The sequence below is a fragment of the Notechis scutatus genome, chromosome 1 (assembly GCF_049901735.1).
Source record: "Notechis scutatus isolate UNSWTSFEM ecotype Mainland chromosome 1, rNotScu1.2, whole genome shotgun sequence".
NCBI lineage: Eukaryota > Metazoa > Chordata > Lepidosauria > Squamata > Elapidae > Notechis > Notechis scutatus.
In genome coordinates, this window is record NC_142009.1 from 179,222,425 (window position 1) to 179,237,409 (window position 14,985).

Genomic DNA, 14,985 nt, shown 5'->3' on the forward strand with positions numbered 1-14,985 from the left:
CCTGAAATCCCCCCGTTCCCACCCCAAAGCCCCCTCTGTGCCCACCACCATGCATCTCTCACCGCCTCCCCCCACCAGCCCCTCTTTTGGCAACCAGGAGAGCAAGCCGCAGGCAGCCCCGCAATCGGAGCACCTGAAGAGCGCAGAAAAGCAGGACACCCGCGGGACCATCCACACCACAAAAGCCAAATCTGGCCAAGGAGCCCAAGCGGGACGGCGCCTCTCCGCACCTTTTTCGTTCTAGGCAATCCCCGCCTCCGTCCAGATGCGCCTCTCGATCCTCGCAAGCGGCGAGGAAAAAAAGAGAGAGAGAGAGAGAAAAAGCGGGACAGCTCCCTGGGGCTGCCCAACTCCCAGCTAGCGCTCTCGCTCTCAGTCGCGCTGCGAGGCTCCCGCTCAGGCTGGAATCCGTCCGGCTTTTTCCTCCGAAAAGCAGCCTGTTCCCGAGGAACTCAGCCTGCAGCAAGGACGGCCACGCCCCTCCCCGCCTCACAGAAGCAGGGGGCGTGGCAATGACCTCGCGGTCGGGAGTCGCCCGGTTCGGGGAGGGGCCGCGCCGCAGCCGCCGCCTCAGCTCCACACCTCCGCTGCGGCAGGCGAGGTTCGCGCGAAGGGGAGGCGAGCGACCCCCAGCGGCGCCCTCAAGCAGCCGCTGCCTTTCAAGGGCGCGAAAGTTTTAATGTGGGACCGGGGGCGAGACGCCAGTGACATCCGGCTGGACGGGCGAACGGCTTAGCTCTGGAAAGCAGCTCTGGAAGCCAGCCCACCTTCCATGCTCTTTTGTAGTGGCAGTCTTGCAAGGCCTTGCCTGGGGGTCATGGGTGAGGAGGTCCAACGTTCGTGTAGGGCTTCCGAAAGGCTGCGTTCTCTATTCAGTGGGGCTTAATAACTAGATGAATGGGATTAGAACATCGGTTTTACGGCTTTTACGGACCTCTTTTCCATTTTTTGTAATTGACCGTTTTGAATAAGTAGGTTTCTTCTGACAGTTTCAGTGTGGTTCCTTTCAAACTGCCTTAGGTTCCACTGGAAGGAAGACTGTCATTTCTGTAGTACTGTATTGAAATAACTGCATTATTTAATAGTGTAAATGACATGTTTGTGTGTGTGTGTGCGCGCCTTAGACTTAGTCCCTGCAGTTTTCTTGGCAGGTTGTTTTTTTTTTGCAAGTGGTTTGCCATTGCCTGCTTCCTGGGGCTGAGAGAGAACAGCTGGCCCAAGTCCTGCTGGCTTTAGGAAGGAGTAAAACTCACTTGACTCCCATCTGGTTTCTAACCTGATGCCTTAACCACTACACCACTACACCAAAGAACTCTACTGTATTGTGATTAAATAGTAAGAGAATTATACTAACATTTTAATTTCTGTATATAGTGTGCTATGGTAATTTAAGAAGAGCGATGCTGGATCAGAGCAAAAGTTTGCATTCTGTTTTCCTGGTGGCCAATCTGATGCTTATGGCGTTAGGAATTATATTACATGCTGTAAAGATGGAACCTAATAAATAAGGCTTCCAATAAGAAAAGAGTACAACAGGACCCACCCATACCTTTTCTAACATGCTGTTTCTAAAAATAATACAGAACTGTTGAATGCTTTGCATGCGATGACTTTATACTTATTTGGTCATATAGAAAAGGTATTAATGAAGAAGTGCCGCTATTAGAAATCATGATCCATTCTAACTTTCCTGCATATAGGAATGAGCTCTTGTATTGGCTATGGATATAATCTAAGTCTTGGGGGGAGAAAAAAAAGGGGGGGGGAATTCTGGAAACTACCAAAGTACGCTAATTAGGTTTTACCTGTACTTAAATGTTGGCTGGCATCAGGGAGACCTCATAGGGTTTTTGGAAGTTTACAACCGCTTCTATTCTGTATAGACACTAAGCCATCCAATCAAACAAACCAATGTTGTTTAGTCAAGAAAACCCAGGAAAGCAAATTGTAGCAAAACATGATGTTGAAATCCAAGATTTTAATTACAAATCCTTTTTTATTTTAATATCTCTCTTGTTATAGCAGTTCTATTAAAATAATCTTATTTGGGTTGCAAGATTTTCTATAAAGTTATTTTTAAATAAGATTTTTACAATATAAAGCAAATCTTCTAGCTCTAATTATTCATTATAGACAGGGATCTAGAAGTATTATAACATATATGTAATTTTACTAGAAGCAACTTAAAAAACAGCAAGTTTTTAAAGCTTGGAAACTATTTAAGAAGTGTCAATTTTAAAATTGATCAATGGGCCAATTCTGTGTTCTGTTCTGATTTCCCATAGGCTATTCAAATATTTCAAGAAATCTATAAGAAATGCATTCCGGCCACAGTTCTCCCAAATTATTGTTATCAGCAAGTGATATCTAAATAAGTCATGGATGGATAATCAAGAAATGAAATCCTTTTGGACCATGATGGGAAATATCCTATCTATACTTTGCAAAAATCTCAAGACTGAATAAAAAAAATCTAGACAAATTATTTGACTTGAACAAGTGACTTAAAATCAGAATTCAAAGTTGTGCATGACTCTTCTCCATTTGACATACAAAACACAAGTGACCTTTTTATGGTTCCCTTTGCAAAATATGTAACAGTAAGCTGGCATTTTATAATCTACTACTGCACATAATTAACTTTTTTTATGTGATTCCAGGTCTGTCTGGACTAGCTCTATAATTTTCTTAGCAATATTTCACAAGTGGTTTATCACTGTCTGCTTCTTAGGCTGAAAGAGAGTGACTGGCTGAAGGCCACTTAGTTGGCTTTGTGCCTAAGGTAGGACTAGAATTCACAGTCTTCTGCTTTGCAGCCTGGTGCCTTAACCACTACTCCAAATTGTCATACAATAATTAATCATGGTAATCTATTAAACTTTGAACCTTTGTGCTAAATCTGATGCACTGACAACTTAATGTTAGAATTTTTTTTCTTAACTTGGAAGCAGGTCCTATTAGCTTTACTTTAATATGCTTTAGTCCCTCATATGTGACTGAACTTCCTAGAGTTCAATCACATTTCCTTAGAAATCAGGATTGAGTTAGGCTCTGTATATGTTACTTGTTTTAGGCTTAAGAGGATCCACCCCGTGGATTAGTTTGTGACTCTTCAATTTAATTAGAGCACTGATCACCAGCTCTTTGAAATGCTGATTTGTGCTGTAAAACCCTTGATGACTTGGCACCTAGGTATCTATAGGATGGTCTGTTCCAATCTGCACTGGCCTGCCCTATTGGGTCATCTAGGGAAAATATTCCTGGTGCCTCACCATAAGGAAATAAAAGAGCTGAAGCAAGGAAGCTATGGGTTTTGGGTTTTTTGGTGGCAAGACCATGGAACAACAACCTCAAGCTGATATCCTCCTTGGTGCTTTCAGGAAGCTGTTGAACATGGAATTTCATGAAAGTTTTTTAAACCTGTTCAGTGCAGCTTTTATTTTTGTTTGTTCTTATTTCATTGTGAAACTTTGCTTTATGTTTTAAACCTTAGCATGGGAATAACCACTTAGAGCTGAGTTTGGTGTGGTGGGATACAAATGTAATAAAATAAGTAAAAATTAACATGCTAATTCTAGTTCTGTCATGTTCAACCTAAAGGGCCTTTTCCACAGGGTTATAAAGATTCATGCAATCAGATTGCACAAGGAAAGCCTTTTTAAAAATTCAGAATTCTGGTTTTTTTTAAAACATTTTCTTTTTTTTCTGAAAGCAACTTTAGAGGCAAAGAGCAAATATGTATTTCAAAAAACTTTTAAACTTGGCTCTATTTTCACAAATGGAAAACCTTAACCAGAGCTGCTGTTGGAGAAGGTAGATGAACGCTGCCATATTATACAATGGAGAGAAAGTTTACTTGATTCTGAATAATGTACCTAATTGAGCTGTAGGGAAAATAAAAAGCTGTATACACAAAATTTTATTTGTTTTCACTTTTTTGTATATTGCACTGATTGTAGTATAATTCCTTTGTTTTTTATTTTGTGCATTTCCCAGCATCATATAACTGAGGCAAATTATTGTAAATAAGCAAAGCTGGTACTAGAAATTAACATGGCTTTGTCAAAAAGAAATCATGCGAGACAAACCTTATTGCATTCTTTGACAAAGTAACTAAATTAGTCAACTAGTGAAATGCTGTAGATAGTAATTTGACAAAGTATATAACAATCTACTTCAGAAAAATGCAAGATAGACAGCATCGCTACCAGATGAATTTGTAACTAGCTGACCAACCACACTCAACATGTAGATGGAACTATATCTACATGGAGGGAAGCATGGAGTAGGGTATCCCAAGGTTCTGTCAGGCCCAGTACTCTTCTACATCTTCATAAATGACTTAGAGGAGAGGATAGAAGAGGAAATAATCAGATTTGCAGACAACACCAAGGTGGGGAATAGCCAACATGCCAGAAGATAAACTGAAGATCCAGAAGGATCTTGACAAACATGAACACTTAAATATAAACCAGCAGTATGCTGCACCTGCCAAAAAAGCCAGCTAGGATGTATCAACAGAAGGATATTATCAAGTCATGTGACATGTTACTACAGCTTATTCCACTTTGCTAAGGCCACACTTGGAATACTGTGTCCAGTTTTGGTTGAGACTTTAGAAAGAGTGCCAAGAGCAACGAAGATTATTACAGGGATAAAGACTAAAACATGAATGGTTGCAGGAACTGGTATGTCTAATCTAACAAAGAGAAAGACTGGGCTGATTGTACTCTTCCAGTACTTGGAGGGATGTCATGGAGAAGAAGGAGTCAATCTATTCTTCAAAGCACCTGAGGACAAGACAATAAGGATGAAAACTTATTGAGGAGAGATCCAACTTCGAATTAAGGAGAAATTTCTTGACAATTAAAACAACCAATTAAATGGCTGGCCTCCAGAAGTTGTGGGATCTGGGGAAGGGGGAATGCTTGTAGGTAAAAAGATATTGGACAATCATTTGTCTAGTATGTTATAGGGTCTCCTGCTTGAGCAGGGGGTTGGACTAGAAGACCTCCAAGATCCCTTCCAATTCTGTTATTCTATATTCCATATGATAGGCAGGTATCTAGATACATAGAGCTTTTTGTCCTCTGAATTATAGATTTATATATGATACAAAATACAACAGGGCAACAGAAATATTAAAAGAATACTACAATCCATTTAAAATCCATAGTACTGTATACTGTGGGTGTGCTTGCCAGACAGGGAGTTAAATGACTGAAGGAGAAGCTCACTAACAACTAAGAAATATTTGATGTGTTAACTTATATGGTCTACGAAATGTAGAAAATTGAATGCATATATACCTGAATAAAATAGAAAGTCTATTTATTTACTATGAAATATGGACATTTTAATCTATTATACCTGTTTTTTCATACGCTCCCTTTTATCTTTGTAATTTTCATTTTTTTAATAATACCTTGCATTGGTTTAAATGCCTCATTCACCATGAGTGGTGCAGAAGTACCTAGAAAAGTAGGATAGAAATAATGCATGTAATTTATTTTAAAAAAATTGCACCATCTTCCTTATAAGGCAACTCTGGGCAGTATTATTTTTTATTTTCAGCACGGCTCATTTAATTCCTTTTGAATCCTTTTCTGTGGAAAGGAAATGCTGCTCCTTCGTTTGCCATTAGTCAAAACCTGAAAGTGATAAATAATCAGATGTCTGTTGGGTGAGTCAAATGTAACTCCCCACAGTTGCAGAAATTCTGGGAAGGTAGAAAGGTAAAGTTATTGTTTCCTGTTTATAACCTGCCAAAACAGCATGAGTTGAACAAACAGCTAGCAAGTAGACTGACAGATTATTTTCTGTCCAATTCATGCTGGTGATGAAAAATTTCTCAGCTACTTCTGTAACTGACGAACATGGAACAGTTTAGTGGTGGGATTCAATTTTTTTTACTATCGGTTCTGTGGGCGTGGCAGGGAAAGGATACTGTAAAATCTCCAGTCAGAGGTGGTATTTGCCAATTTTCTGAACTACTCAAAATTTCCACTACCGGTTCTCCAGAACTGGTCAGAACCTGCTGAATGCCACCTCTGAAACAGTTAATTGATTGTATCCGAATTACTATAAATTACTACTGATAACTATAAAACTTGAGGGGGGGGAGGGGCATTACAATTTTGCATCCATGCATAGGATTGAGTTTACATTACATGAAAACATACCATAATTTAATCAGTGTCATCAGGGTGAATTGAAATCATACATTAAAGTAGTGTTTCTCAACCTTGGTAGTTTGAAGATGTGTGAGAAGGCTGGGGAATTCTGAACTCCACACATCTTCAAACTGACAAGGTTGTGAAACACTGCAAAGAGTATAGATTTAATCCTGGATTTCCTCACTCATTACCATATCCCTTAATCACTTGGTCCATTTTTTTCCCATTCCAAAAAGCTTCCTTTTTTTGTCTGTGTTGGTATTACATGTCAGAGACTTCAGTGAGAAAGCTTTTTAATATTAACCAACCTGCATTTATTTGGTTTCTCATGCTTCATAATAACTTGTTTTCTTTTTTGACAGTTCAATAAAATAAGGGATTAAAGGCTCGTAGATTTGGTTTTATAATATAAAACTTTGGGAATCTCTTGACCCATATCAAAGATAGCAGCACCCCAATGAGTCTACATTTTAAAAGACACATGAATGTATACAAATGGGATAAGTGTACAAATTCACATAGGTTGTAAAATGGACATAGAAATACAGGACTAAAAATGCTGAGTAAACAGTGAGCTACAGCTGGAGCCACCTGCTTTCTTAACTATTCTTCATACTAACTGGCCATGACTTATTATTATAGTCTTCATTAGTTCTAACATCAAGCTACCAGTTTAATAACACCTATACCCAGGGCTTCTACCTCCCTTATTGGCCAAATTCAAAATATATATCCAACGGTTATGCAGATTCAGTCTTGTCATGCCGTCCAATTGTTCACAAGAATCAGAAGGATTCATGACCCAGACATTATTATAAAGGAGAAAGTCAAGTTGTTGCTATCTTTAAAAATTATCAAGTGTATCTGAAAATCACCTTTTGAAATGCAGCAAAGAATGGTTTAAAAAGTTATCTTTAAGATGATGTATATAATTAAAATACAGTTATATATTTTTTATCTTTGTTATTTCCTCTATTTTTTTATTTTTCCTTATTACTGATAGACTTTAGCTTCATTAATAATAAAATAAAAACATTAGTATAAAAATATATAGTATGAAATCTGAAATGACTTGGGAAATATAAATGCTTTAGCTTGGTTTCAGGAAAGCAGCTACTATCTTTATAAGGGTCAAGCACACACTGCTATGGGGCCATTCCATTATCTACTCTCCTGATAAACCATTCAGATTTTTTTTTTAAAAAAAAATAAGCACTGATATTTTGCACTAGATTGATAAAAGACTGACAGCCAGTGCAATTGATGATACCTAAAAATCTTATCGACTAGTTACTGTTAACAAGTGAATAATCACTTGCAAACAAAGCATTCATCATTAGTTTGTGTTTTTTTCTAATGCAGTGGTATACAAAGTAATTAGATAACAAATGACTATAAGATTTATTTCCACTGCAGTTTTAAGACTAAACTAATCCACAATAGAGGGTTACACCATGTTCTCTATCAGAAAAATGATGTTTCTTCTTCTTTAGACTTAGAATAATTTTATTGTCACTTCGAATGTACACTAATTGGCATACATTAAAAAAATTTCATTGCATACAGCTCTCAAAGGGTCACCACCTCCAATTTACACTGCATAAATATGACAAAATAAATATAAAATTATGCATATACCCAGAGGTGGGATTCAAATTTCTTAACAACTGTGTTCTGTGGGTGTGGCCTAATTTGTGGGCGTGGCTTGTTAGTCATGTGACTGGGTGGACGTGGCCTACTGACTGGATGTGACTTGGTGGTCACATGACTGGCTGGGCATGGCTTATATGTAAATATTGTAAATATTTATGTAAATATTGAATTTTTTATAAAGAAAGAGCAACTTTTACCCAAAAGCAGGCAAAGGAGGCAAAGCAGGCAGGCAGATTGAGTTGCTTGCAGAATCACAGATTCATTCACAGATCTACCATTCTGCAATCTGCGGCATGAGTCTGCACTGAAAAATAGAAGCTTCAGTTCTAAGGAAGGTTCAGCTCTGCTCTCAGGCCATTTCTTACCCTCCCAACCCCCTGAATACCATCTCAGGGAAGCCTCCTGGACAAAGGCTAAGCAGTACAACAGCAATTTAGATTAGCTAGAAAGCAAGAAATCCAATGATTTCCTACTTTCTAGCTAATCTAAATCACCAGGCACAGCTGATAGTTAGAATAGCTGGTCGTTAGGAGGGGAAAGGAAAAATAGCAACTTACCAAAAATAAGGCGAAGGCACAATGCAGGCAAGTTGAATTGCGCGTATGTCAGGTAAGGAGTGACTGGGCGGGCGTGGAAGGGAGGGGAGGGTGGGGAGAGGAAGGGAGAGGCCAGCCAGTGATGTGATTTGCTAGTTCTCTGAACTGCGCAGAATTGTAACAACTGGTTCTAGAGAACCGGTCCGTAATGGTAGAATCCCACCCCTGCATATACCTACATAGAGAATGTAGGCATAGAGAATTTAGAGAATGTTTTACATACTACAAATATTTTTTTGGTTCTGTAAAGTTGTTTGCTTTATTGATCCAATAGATTTTGCTCTTCAAATTTTATCAGGAAACACACTTGAAAGACCAATGGTTATTAGAAGATTAAATGGTGGGGAAATAGAATAATCTTTCTTAGTGAATGAATAACTTCAGAACAATACCTTCCTTTGCTCCCACAAGGTATTTTTAGTTTGTGATAGGTCAATCTCCTTCTTTCTGACATAGTTGATATATTTGCCAACATCAGAACTTTAGTGGTTACATGATAAAACCGTTTAGAGATTTCTATTTTTCTGCCAAATTGATTTGAACTTTCAGTTCAAACAGATTGCTCTAAAAATTGCCCAGTGATCATTGAAAAGCTATTAAACCATTTGGAATTATTTTAAAAGGTCTTTTACCTGAATTATCAGAATTCAATGATATTTTTAATAAACTTTACAAAAGATGACCAGATTGATTCTGGGATCCTCAAGTTTTTACAGTGGTCCATTTTGGTTATAATTCTGCCAAATGTCCCATTTGAACTACATAGCTTGTTTTCCATAGCAACTTAATGCTATTATATACTACATGAAGCAGTACAGAGCAGTTACAGTGCAAGCTGCTGGATGCTGTAAATCACGTCCAAGCTTCCTGTCACACATGATTAACTCCCTGAGTCTAATCTTTAAAATGATCTAAGAATATTTGCATTGTGCTACGCTAGCAAGTTCAGTGTTGTTTGGTTGTCAGCAGCATGAGAGAATAGCTGTGTTTTCAGGTTTCACTGGACAAGAACTTACAGGATATACTCATCACATTTAGCTCACAGTTGAATGGCAGTGTGCTTTCCTAAGATGGCTTGGATTCCACTTTCTTGTACAAAAAAAAAAACCCCATGCATGATCTTCTGAGGAAAAGAAAAGGTACTAGTTACCTGTCATTCACAGCAATGTCTTTTCATTAAAGATTTCTTAATGGGAAAATGCTGTAATAATTAAACAGAAAATGAAAAAGTATTTTATGTAGGAAAGGCATCTCCTGCTTCTTTTCTTATCTAACTTTATTTATTTACTCTATCTATATTCTGGTTTTCATTCCCCCACCCAGCTTCCATTTTCCCCTCACAACAACCCTGTGAGAAAGATTCAGCTTTTATGCCGAAGGATGAACTTGATGCTGGACCTCCCTAGTTGGAGTCAGCACTTAACCATCTACCTGTATGTTGTATGTAGCTGATGTTTTAAAAAAGTAATAACAATAGCAAGAGAGTTGAACTGCGTAGACTGAGATCTGCTTGAAATACATGACAGGAACATTATATGTTCCATTACATTGTCTGAAGCAAAAAGAGGCTTCAGCTATGCACTGTGGAACATGGAGCAAAAGTCCTTCCCCAACTACTATTAGGCCCCAACTACTATTACTTTGCCTTCGATTATCAATCCACTTGTACTAAAACCTGTAGTAGTACTGCAGGAGAATTGTTTGCACAGTTTAACATCAAAGCAGCTCAAGACTAGCAGAGCTCATTAATTATTGGAAGCCTGCCCAGGTCAAAATGTTAAAGAAAAAAATTGTTTAAAAATTTAAATGTGTGGTTTATCCATATTTTTTTATCACATACATGACAGGTCCTCCAGGGACAGCTGGGAGAGACCCACTCCTGTCCTCTGAGTGGCTGCCCATAAGCCATTTTTTCTGGAACAAAATTAAGATTAGTAAATGGCAAGTCTCAACTACAGCTGGAATATCTTCAGGAAATGTATTCTTTAACCTGTATGTTAAAGAACAGGGTTGTTGGTTTTTTAGTTTTAGACAGATACAAAGAAAAGTTCCATTATTCATAAGCATTCATTTCCCACAAGTAACAAAGTGGATTTTCTAAAAGTAGGACCAATGTTAGCATTCATTTACAGGGGTGGGAATGCTAGAAAGTCTGAAGTCTTCATCTACTTTTAAAGTGGTTTTTTTTAAAATGTAGTGCTGTGAAGAAAAGTGCTGGCCCAGTGAGTCACAGCCACTGTCATTGCATTGATCTACCTGCCCCTCCTACATTACACAGCACTTATGTCATTCAAACCACACTCTATGTGAGAAGTGCTTTTCTGCCCTGGATCAAGCTTGCCAAATTGTGCTTGTTCTTTCTTGCTTGTAATGTTTGCTAATATCACTTCAAAGTAAGCCCCTGTTCTGATTTTATCTAGAATGCATGACATCAAATTACATGTTCATTAAAAAAAAACTTTAAAGTTAATTGGGAGATGTCTGTTTTTGTAGTTGCTATCCAAGAAAACACTGCACCATGAACCCCATCTCTATTAGCAGAATGCCTTTGACCCAAAGGAGAATGGGAATCTGGAAAAAGAAAAAAGTGAAGCAAAAACATTCTTAATGAAACATACAAAGGCGGAAAGCACTGCTTCTATATATGGTCAAGTGGTTGCTTACCACTATATTATCTAAACAAGATGCAGCAAAATCAACGTGTTAATAAGCACAATTTGTTCGGTATTACAACTTTAAACAAATTTGGACAGTAATCAATCTAAGCTTTCTGGAGGCAGCTTGATTTAATATGCAGATTTTATACATGGCATATAAATTTAAGAATGTACCTGTTAGAATAAGCAAACCCCCAAATTTAAATCTAATAGCATTCACAGGATTGTTACATTCACAACAGTTCAGGTTCCTATGGTTCTATGTTTTGTGAATGTAATATTGCTTTATATACTATCAAGTATTGTATTCGTGTGCTTGATAACAACCAGCAATTCCTGCTAGGTTTAGGGCTAATCAAATGAGATTTGGCCAAAATTGAGCAGTTTAATCATTGTACTTGAGGCTTGAGCCACATATTTCTAATTACTATACTTTTATTTTGGGCAATGGAAACATATATCTGTTGAATGTTATTGTTTTATGAAGTTTTATTTGTTTTAAAATCACTAATTCTTGACATCAATCTTATATTTGTATTGTCTGGTGATTTGAATAGTATTAATCAGTAATGTCATGTATTTTATCAAATACATGTGATTGCAATTTTAGAGTCTATACCTTGAGTGTGAGTTTTTTGCATATAAAACTACACACAGAAAAAAGTATGTTGTTATGATATATGCTTGTAACTCAGCCTTTCATCATTCTGAGGTCAATAAAATGAGGACCCAGATTGTTGGGAGCAATATGCTGCTATTGAACACTGCCCAGAGAGTGCTGTAAAACACTTTGGGTTGATGTATAAGTCTGCTATTGCTAATGTTATTTGAGGGACTGCCTCTCCCCAATTATATTTACCCATCCTGTCAGATCCAACAGAAGTAGCATATTGCTGGTACAATCTGCTAGGGACTTACATTTATTTTTTTATTTTTTTTAAAAAAATTTTTTTATTAAGTTTCTTTTGTTACATCATAAAACATCATGTTATCAACAACGTTCTTGACATCTATACAGGTTTTTGGTTTAAATATCATAATACATTATATTACATTTGTCTACTACTAAATAATAGCTTTAACTATAATTACTATTCTTATTTTTATATAATTTACAAAATTTTGTTTTACTTTCTTAAGGATTATTTCAATTAAAATTTTGGTCTCACTTCTTAGTTCTGTTTGTTAGCCATTTATACCAATTATTCCAAATTGAAAAGAATTCAGAGTCGTCTTTTTCTTTCAATTTCATTGTTAGCATATTCATCTCAGCACTTTCTGTTACTTTGTGTATTATTAGTTCTTCATTAGGGGTATTTGGTGTTTTCCATATCCGTGCAAAGGCTATTCTGGCGGCTGTTGTAATATATAACAGTAAGTATTTTACTTCTTTCGGTAATCTTTCTTTGATTATTCCCAAAAGGAAGGTTTCCGGTCTGAGCTCAATCTGGTATCCAGTGATCTCTTGTAGCCAATTTTTAATTTGAATCCCGTAAGTCCTGGTCTCGGGGCATAACCACCACATGTGATAAAATGTACCATCAACTTTTTTACATTTCCAACATTTGGGAGTCATGTTGGGATATATTTTTGCCAATCTCGTTGGAGCTAAATAAAACATTTTATACATATTTTCTTTGTATGCTGCAGATACCGTTAACTTATAATTTATGTTCCACATTTTCTCCCATTCCTCTAATTCTATAGCGTATCCAAAATTCTGTGCCCATGCAATCATTGTGCTTTTGACTATTTCCTCTTCCATTTTGAAATCTAATAAATATTTGTATAGTTTAGTTATAAGTTTTTGTTCCAGTCCCATTAATATTTTATCTAATCGGTTCTGCTCTTTGTCAAATCAAAAATCTTTTAAATCTTTTTTTATATTTATTTTGAATTTGCAAATATGGCCACCAGTCGATTATGATTCCATTTTCCTTCAGTTCTTGGTTTGATTTTAATTTCCCTTGACTATCTAATAATTCTTCATAGCTTACCATTTTCTGTAGGTCTAATCTATTTGGATGGATTATGGCTTCCATGATTGACAGCCATCGTGGGATTTCTGTATAGTGTTTGCCTTTGATTTTTTTCCAAGTTGTAATCAATGAATCTCTTATTAAATGTTGATTGAAATAAGTATGTACATTACTTTTGTTATCCCACAAAAATGCATGCCAACCTATCAGGAGGTCATGTCCTTCTAATGTTAAGATTCTCTTGTCTCTTAATTTAATGCAATCCTTAATCCAACTCAACACCACTACCTGGTAATAAAGCTCATATTCTGGTAGTCCAAGACCACCTCTGCTCCTATCATCTTGTAATAATTTCATTTTGATATGTGGCTGCTTCCCCAACCAGACAAACTTGGATGTCATTTTATTTAATTCTATAAAGAAAGATTTCTCTAATTTAATTGGGATCATTTGGAATAGATATATTAGTCTTGGTAGAGTATTCATTTTCAGCATTGCTATTCTTCCTAATATAGACAGTTTCGATTTGGCCCATAATTCCAATTCTTTTCTGAATTGCTTAATCAGATTAACTTAATTGTCCTCTTTTAGTGATAAGCATCTGGGTGATATCCAAATTCCCAGGTATTTCACCTTTTTTACTATTTGCAGTCCCATTATATTTTCTAATTCTACTTTCTGTTTTGTTGTACAGTTTTTGACTATCATTTTAGTTTTAGTTTTATATATTTTAAGTCCTGCCACTTCCCCAAATTTTTCTATTTGTTGCAACAATGTTGGTCCCGAATTCATTGGATCTTCCACTATAAATACCAAATCATCGGCAAATGCCTGAACTTTATATTCCTCATTTCTAATTTTAATTCCATGAATCTCTGGATTTTGTCTGGTTGCAGCTAGCAACATTTCTAAAGACAAGATAAATAACAGAGGTGATAATGGACACCCTTGTCTCACTCCTTTTGCAATTTCAAAATCTTTAGTGCGATCTCCATTTAATAATATACTTGCTTTTTTATTTGAGTATATTTCTTGTAATGTTTTTTCTATATTAGTACCAAAATTCAACTTTTTAATTTGATATAACATGAGTTTCCAATTAAGATTATCGAATGCTTTTTGCGCATCTAAGAAAATTAAGGCTGCCTGTTTTTCTGGGTGAGCTTCGTAGTATTCAATTGAATTTAGTACCGTCCTAATATTGTTTTTGATTTGTCTGTTTGGCAGGAAACCATTCTGGTCTGTATGTATAAGTTCACTCAAAATTGGTTTCATTCTTTCTGCCAATATTGTCATAAATATCTTATAATCCGTATTTAGCAACGAGATTGGCCTATAGTTCGTAATTAGTTGTTGATCGGTGCCATCTTTTGCAATTAAGGAGATGTATGCCTCAGACCAGGACCTCAGTAGTCTAGCTTGCATTAATGCCTCATTATATAGTTCCAGTAATATTGTTTCAAATATTTCAGATAAATTTTTATATATTTTGCCTGGTACACCATCCGGACCTGGTGTTTTATTATTTTTTTGTTTTTGTATTGCCTTTTGTAACTCTATTAGTGTAATTTCTTTATTAAGTATTTCTCTGTTTTCTTCTGAGATTGGGCTCAGACCGTTTCCCTCCAAGTAATATCTGATGTTTTCTTCCATAACTTCTTTTTGGTTATAAAGCTCACCAAAATACCTTTGCGCAATTCTCTTTTTCTCCTCCATCCGATAATACATTGTCCCTTCCTCATCCTTAAATTGCTGAATTAATCTTTTCTCTTTCTCTATTTCTAATTTATAGGACAACCACCTTCCTGGTTTATTTGCTGATTCAAAGAAATTATGTTTAAGAGTTTTTAAGTTACGTGCATTTTCCTCAATATCTATCAAATTTAGTTCATGTCTAATCATCCCTATTTCTTTCTTAGCTTCC

At 36.5% G+C, this 14,985-nt stretch overlaps 1 protein-coding gene across 1 annotated transcript in view; it reads right to left on the reverse strand.

Annotated features, from left to right (window-relative positions):
- The window catches only part of MYO1B (myosin IB), a 134,324-nt gene extending 133,838 nt beyond the window's left edge, over positions 1–486 (reverse strand). Inside the window, exon 1 of the mRNA XM_087949548.1 lies at positions 231–486. The gene's annotated coding sequence lies outside the window, so the exon portion shown is untranslated. The remainder of the gene's footprint in view (positions 1–230) is intronic.
- Positions 487–14,985: the final 14,499 nt, after the last annotated feature.